Source organism: Hylobates moloch, unplaced genomic scaffold (genome assembly GCF_009828535.3).
Source record: "Hylobates moloch isolate HMO894 unplaced genomic scaffold, HMol_V3 SCAFFOLD_1, whole genome shotgun sequence".
Classification (NCBI taxonomy): Eukaryota; Metazoa; Chordata; class Mammalia; order Primates; family Hylobatidae; genus Hylobates; species Hylobates moloch.
In genome coordinates, this window is record NW_026652276.1 from 201605028 (window position 1) to 201612886 (window position 7859).

Genomic DNA, 7859 nt, shown 5'->3' on the forward strand with positions numbered 1-7859 from the left:
ATTTAAAGGACTTTATTTTGAAAGATCAAGTAGGTTTGACAAGTATTTACATGTGAGTGCATCATACCTGTCCAGCATTATATCATGAAATATTTTACATCATGGATCAATCTGGTAAACTGTTAGCCATGATTCTAAGTATGCCCTTTTGGGTAGGGAGAGGAAGAGGGGACATTTGAGATCTAAAGAACATTGTGATCTATGGTATTGAAAAGCAGGCATAAAGAGAAAGAGCACAATCAGCAAGGAGAAATACCAAATCCCTTCCACAAAGGAAAGATAAATGTAATTGGCCAGTTTTGAATACCTATGTGTCAGGACCCAGTTTCTTTCTAAAGATAATAAGGTAAAAGATGCCATTGTTTTACTTAAAGAATCAATAATCTAGTATGAACATAATACAATTTTGATAAAATAGAGCCACGGAATATAAGTGATACTTTAGACCACCCTTGAGAACTTCAGATTAGGAATTTTTTTACCCTGTATTTACTCAGTGAGAACTCAGCATAGATACAAGTAAGAATGTTGCTATTTCTTTGTTCCTTGTCCACACTGTGAGACATGCATAAGCTCTTGCAAAAGCATCCCTCAGGCCTGCCTTCTGGACCCAACACTAAGTTTGCTGGGCTAAATTAGCACAGTCAGCCTAACTTCTAACCACTAGGCTCCTCCGCTGAACAACAAACTCCATTAAAAGATAATGCTTTGATTTGCCTCTTTTTACTTGCCCCTCATATATGTTCTCTAAGTAATGCGAGGGGAAACAAACAAAAATGGAAAATAAAAAATAAAATACAAACCTCTATAGTTAGGAAATTAAGAGTAAAGAAATTTTAGGTAAAAATTTATTCAATATATCTCAGTTCTCAAATTTATTCTTTTTATCTACACTGAATCAAAGAACAATTGCAGAAAGGGTAAGAGGAGAGGGAGAGAGAGACAGAAGGAAATAAACAGAAAAAAGAGACTCTAAGTCATGCAAAAGCCTTCATAAGGAGGAAGTACATCACAAGCTGAACTTCAATCAACAATCACTTCTTGGGAGTAGAGTAGCAGATTTATTTGAAGTCTAGCCTCTTTTTCCTGTGGTGGAATAAGACTCTTATGATTGCAAAGGGTTTGATTTCTTATTTTAAATGTGATAATGAAAACATAGTATGGCTGCCGTTAGAGTGATGTGGTCCATTTACAAAGATTCTTAACTTTGGGAGACATTTAAGATTCTAATAAAAACCGTGTACCTCCCCAGAAAACGGGAGATACATGTACTTATAAAGTCTTCTGTACACAACTTCAAAGTGGTCTCAAAATCCTTGCAGCCATCCAGGGATCAAGGTTTGGGGTATCATGTTGTCTTTATCTCATCTTCATCTCCAATAATACAGTAATAAAAGAAAGAAGAAAAATATGAACCCCATACTGTGTGTATATAAAAATCTAAGGAGTGGCATCTGAATGGATCAGATCGATGCATGTATGTCATAAGAATCTAGGAAGCACCAAGTTGAGTGAGATTAATGGGCCCCCAGCCCCTTATTCCATTCCTAAAAGTGGTATTAAGAAACATGGGCAGGCAAGAGACATACCCTCTTGGTTTTCCTTTTAGCTAAGAGGCATTAGAGTTCTTCAACCAAATATATCTTTCTCATAGTAATCTAATTTCTGTCCCTACTCAGTAGACAAAAATATGCCCAAACTTGTCTCTTTATTGAGCTTCAGAAGGAGAGTAAAAATAAAAAGAGAACAAAGAGATAGTTGTGACAGACATGTCACTCTACCCTGATCTCAGCTTTTTTTCCCTCACAAGAAACAAATATTCTTCTCAGGTGTGAGAAGGTAAAGACAAAATGTAATACCAAAGTAAACTCATTGTATTCTGATAGCCCTAACCAGAAGCCAGAAAAAAAGAGTACATTTAAGTATCTCATTAAAAAGTTTATTATTATACCTGAGTAACTCAGAGGAATCATGCACACATTAAAATATGTGCATCTCATAACTCCAAAATAAAATCAAAATTCACTGAAGCACTCTCAAATAATGGCTTACTAGAGAAAAAAAATTAAAAATTGGGACAAGGTTGCGCATTTAACCAGTGTGCTTATATTATCAAAATGAATGGATTTTCTTCCTTGAAAAATTTCACACATCGATGGTAACGTAAAGTTCAGTAATTATATTCTATCTCCTATCTTTCCAACACTGTGTGATGCAGTAATTCTTCTGTGTCAAGATGTAAAGCAGCTGGGAACTGAACAAAATTAAAACACATTTCACTAAGTCGTGAGCTGAGAATACCTCTTTTGCCCAAGTGAAGGCATAGAGGAAAAAAGGAGTGAAAGGGTTTTCTGAGAAAGGAAAGTCTTTATAACAACAGGCCTTTAAAATAATTATCCCTGCATTAAAAATGCCAGAAAACAAAATTCTAATACATCCGAATTGTCCTTTAATTTTTTTTTGATTTTTCAAAATGTTTCTTGACATAAAACATCAAGGTGGTTGCTTGAATAGTAAGATTACATTGCATCAGTTTCGGGATATTACTTCAGGTCTAATAAAATTTTAATAGAAATATGTTTAATGACTTTAACTTACTGCTGAATGAATAGTACTCTGCAGGATTTGATAGTATATGACTCGAGAAAAGATTATTAAGAAGAAATATAAGGCACTTTTATAAAAGATATTTGCAGGAAACCATTAGATGATACAGAAAATCAATAATGCCCTAGTGCCAGTTTCAGCAACATTAAAATTACAGTGCTCGTTGATATTTATGATAGAGCTACCAAATCATTTCATTTTTGTCTTTCACTACATTGGCATTTTTCTTCCTTATCTGGGACCAGTTGCAACATTTGATCTGTTCCTTTAAAAAATGTTTTACAGATTATCCTGTTTCTAAACAGCTCTTCTAAGGAAGAACTTTAACAGTCTATTCTTTATACTTTCAGTGTATAAATGGATTGGTAAAGTTATTTCCTTTTAGGGAAGGCATAATAATTGTAAAATATTAAGACATTCAAAATGAATCTTAGTAGAAACAAATAAATAGGACTTAATAAACAGAGTTGCTCAGCTTGCTTTTTTCCAAGAGGAAAAAAAATGATGATAGTCTAGCCTCATTATCTCACATGTTTAAAACTGAAGTCCAAGCAGTAATGAATTGTTCAAGAGTGAAATTGTGTATAGAGTACAAATAAATATCTCGATTTTTTTCCCCACGTCCTGCTCCAAGTTCACCCAAATTATCATGCAAACAGGAATATAGAGCTTACACTTATTTGGCTTTTGAAGTAACCCTGTGATTTTTTTAACTGGCTGAACTATTAAAAACAATGGAATTTGGATAAATTGATAGAATCAGAAGAAAAAATAATGAATGGTGAAATATTGTTGCCACCATTTTTTGACTTGGGGCCCTGGAGATATATATATAAAAGCTATTTAACTACATGTCCCAGCTAATAGGCTTCTCCACAGGTAAGGAGACACAAAAAGATAACCCACTGGAAGGCTGTCTACAATTGCTGTCTCCAACTTTAAAAGGACAAAAAAAGTTTAATGATTTCCCAAACCCTGAGCTCCTCGAGTTATAGAATATAAAAATAGTAACTGCCTGAGGCAATGTCATCTCACTGGTGGCTTCCATGAGTTGTGAAGTCTGCGCCAGTGATAAGAGGCTGGGAGAAAACTTTCAGATCTTAACCCGTGCTAAAACTCTTATGAGTCAACCTTTTTCCATAGTAGCCAATCGGATACATTTTTAAGCATTAAATTCACATACACTAACACATGTAATAGCAAAAACAGTAATAATAAAGGCTAGAGGGAGGGTACACATTCACTCTTAATGGAATCTGTTTCAAAAGATGAGCCTACTGCCTATAAAGATAAGTTAATTGTATATAAAGCTTTCTGCAGGACCATAGTCTTCTTGAACTTAGAGGGGGTGAGGGATAAAAGGCTACATACTGGGAACAGTGTACACTGCTCGGGATAAGGGGTGCACTAAAATCTCAGAAATCACCAGTAAAGAACTTTTCCATGTAACCAAAAACCACCTGTACACCAAAAACCCTGAAAATTAATAAAATAAAATAAAAAGTCATTGGTAATACTGCATTTTGGCTTAAACATTTCTCCAACTTATTCTACCATCCAGACCAGTGTGTCATTTTTTCAGGATTGTATAGAATTTCCCAGACTTCGTTTTCTAGGTCAATCTGAGAGCCAAATATAAACATGTGAAATATGTGCTAATGCTTACCATTTATATTTTCTGCTAGTTGATAGTTATTTTTTTACTTTCAATGATCATTCCTTGGATAGTGTTAAATCAGACATTGGCAACCTCCCAAAGATGGAGAAGGGGTGGGCTTTCAGCCTGTCATAAGCCCATGGATTTGTTGCTAACTAGATCCCCATTCCTGCTGCTGTCCAGAGCCACCACCTGCTTTCCCCAAGAGTCTGATTTTATCACCCTGAGTGAAATCAGAAATTCACTGTAAAACCATGCCCCAACTCCCTCCAGCTTCCTAGGATCTGACTTTTGAAAAGGGATGAATAGGGCTGGGCGCGGTGGCTCATGCCTGTAATCCCAGCACTTTGGGAGGCCGAGGTGGGCAGATCACGAGGTCAGGAGATCGAGACCATCCTGGCTAACACGGTGAAACCCCATCTCTACTAAAAATACAGAAAATTCGCCAGGCGTGGTGGCAGGCACCTGTAGTCCCAGCTACTTGGGAGGCTGAGCCAGGAGAATGGCATGAACTCGGGAGGCAGAGCTCACAGTGAGCTGAAATCGGGCCACTGCACTCCAGCCTGGGCAACACAGCAAGACTCTGTCTCAAAAAAAAAAAAAAAAAAAAAAAAAGGGATGAATGTACAACATTGGTGTTATTATTACCTCTGAAAAGATTGCTAGTCCTTAATCTACACTATAATTATGTTTGTTTACATTTAATAGCTATTTTCCAACTACATAAATTTCCCCATTCCAACTTATGTTTGTGCATGTAAATATGTTCATTTTTAATGAGATAAGATTCGTTTTCTTTTGAATTTGTTTACCAAGTGTGCTAGCCATAAAATTCTCCACAAATGCCATAGATCGGGGTCCCCAACCTTTTTGTCACCAGGGTCCAGTTTCGTGGCAGACAGTTTTTCCACTAGTTAGATTTTTATTAGGAGCATGCAACCTAGATCCCTCACATGTACAGTTCACAATTGGGTTTGCGATACTGTGAGAATCTAATGCTGCTGCTGATTGGATAATCTGATTTGACAGGAGGTGGAGCTCAGGCAGTAATGCTCATATGCCTGCTGCTCATCTCCTGCTATGTAGCCTGGTTGCTAACAGGCCACAGACTGATGATGGTCTATGGCCCAGGAGTTGGGGGCCCCTGCCATAGATCATCTACCTGAGATCTGGATACAGGAGCCACTCAGTAAATATTTGTCGCATTAAATAAGCCAACTCACTGTACAACAGCAACCAACTCACTTCCTAGGCAACCAGGCCATTCAATCATCTCCACTCCTTTCCTCACCACTGTCATAATAGGAGACTCCTCTCTATACCAGATCTTACCATCATTCCACAGTATTTTAACGTCCACATCTGTGACCCCTTCACCAAAACGAAAACTAGTCACTAAAAACTAGACACAGCTTATATCCAATGTTACACCCTTTCAACCACTGTTTTGCCAGTTTTTCTGCCCCTTGATCTATTTCCCCAATTAGAACCCTCAAACCTACATCATTCTGCATATTCCTTCTTCACTCAATTCCACAGAAAGTGGGTAGAATAAATAATCACACAGCAATGATCTCATGATTTACTTGATTCTTTCTCATTCCTCAAAACATGCTTGCTAAAACTTCCTCAGCTTATCCCCACCCTTTTTTTTTTTGTAAATTTATCTGCATCTAAGCCTGTCATGGTCTTCCTATCTTCAAAGAGCAGTCTTTATTTCCTTCAAAGCCTATCCTCACCTGTTCTTTTTTTTCATCTCCTTCTGCTTCCTCGGGGACCTTCATTATGGATTATCTCCTAGTTCTATCATATGTTCAACCTACTTCTGTTCAGTGATTCTTTCACAATAACGTAGACATCTACTTATTTAGAAAATATTTCTTTGAGTCCTGTTACTCCTTCCTTTTCTTCCTGACAGAAAAAAAAATCATGAAGGAAAAGTTCACTCCAATATAAAGGAAAATTTTTCACTTCCTATAATTCATTCACTCGAACTCTAAAATTCTACTCCAAAAACCACTCTCACTGCAATGATCAATATACTCTTTGATGTTGTATACAATGGATATATGTCAGACATGTTGGTGACATTTTCAGAGTAATGAAAGCTACTGACCCCTCTTACCTGTTGAAATGCCTTTGTTGGCTTTTATAGCACAGTTTTCTCCTGAGTAATCTACTGCTCTGGCCCCTCTGAAGTAGATAGCTCTGTTAACTCCTCTCTCTGCGTCCACAATCACATTTCATTGGTTCCTTCTCAGCCAAAAGTTCCCCTAGTTTTCACAGTCTCCCTGGGTATATCACCCATTGTTGTTATGCTTTTAAATTACCAACTATAGTCAATGAGCCAGATCTATCAGCAGATCAGATCTGTGATAGGCTGACTTGTGTCTCCCTAGAAATTCATATGTTGAAACCCTAGTCCCCAGGATTTTAAAATATTACTGTATTTGGAGATAGAGATTTTAAAGAGGTGATTAATAAGTTAAAATGAGACCATGAGGGAGGAGCCTCATCTCATTTGACTGGTGTCCTTATACAAAGAGGAAATTTGTGCTCTTTGGCAGCACATATACTAACATAGGAAGGATACATAAAAGATTAGCACAGCCCTTGTGCAAGGTTGACATGCATATCTGTGAAGTGTCTCATAATAAAAGACAGAGAAAGAAAGAGAGAGAGAGAAGTTTGAAACATCTTTAAGTCTGAACACACAGAGAGACAATAGGGATGTGTGTGTGTGCACAGAGGAAAGACCACGTGAGAACACAGCGAGAAGGCAGTCATCTGCAAGCCAAGGAAAGAGCCCCTGAAGAAACCAAACTTGCCAACACCTTGATCTTGGACTTCTCATCTCCAGAGTTGTGAGAAATCAATTACTATTGTTTAAACCATCCAGTCCGTGGTATTTTGTTATGGCAGCACTAGTAAACTAACATGAGATCCTTCTCTTGAGCTCCAGATCCCTCAATACAGAAGCATTCTAGTTAACACAAACTGAATGTTTTGTACTTCCCAAATCCTTGTTCACAATTATATTCATTTTACTTCCCTCAAAATCTGATTCTCTTCTTTTATTCCTATCTGATAGTAGGAATACAGCTAACCAGTTTCCCAAACCAGAAACCTGGGAGTTATCACTGGTACATTCAGTTTTTTCATCCACCAATTTTACTTGTTTATCAAGTCATGTTCATGCCGCAAATCTAAAATCCATCCTCCTTCTCCATATCATTATTTCCCACTTAAATGTTGTATCAACCTCCTTGCTGGTTTCCCATCTTACTATAGCCAGAATAAACTTACCAAAATGCAAATCTCATTATGTCATTCCTTTGCTATAAGTTTTTCAGTGGTTTTTTGTATCCTACAAAATAAATCCTAAGTCTTCAGTATGGCATAAAATGCCCTCCATGGCCTAGTGATGGCATCCACTATCATCTGCCTTTCCAAATCTATAGTCCAGGCATCCTGAATCATGTAGAGTTTTTGAAGGTTGAATAATCTTTCTTCCATGCCTTTTTCCAGCCTTCCCCTCATTACATGCCTTTTTTTTTTTTTTTTTTTTTTTTTTTTTTTTTTTTTTTTTTTTTTT

The 7859-nt window shown here is 37.0% G+C and overlaps 1 protein-coding gene and 1 non-coding gene across 2 annotated transcripts in view; both read left to right on the forward strand.

Annotated features, from left to right (window-relative positions):
* Positions 1-7859, forward strand: part of KCND2 (potassium voltage-gated channel subfamily D member 2) — a 489044-nt gene that overhangs the window by 404486 nt on the left and 76699 nt on the right. The window lies entirely within an intron of this gene.
* Positions 6818-6922, forward strand: LOC116809823 (U6 spliceosomal RNA). The gene has a single exon (XR_004370006.1). It is a non-coding gene; the product is annotated as a U6 spliceosomal RNA (small nuclear RNA).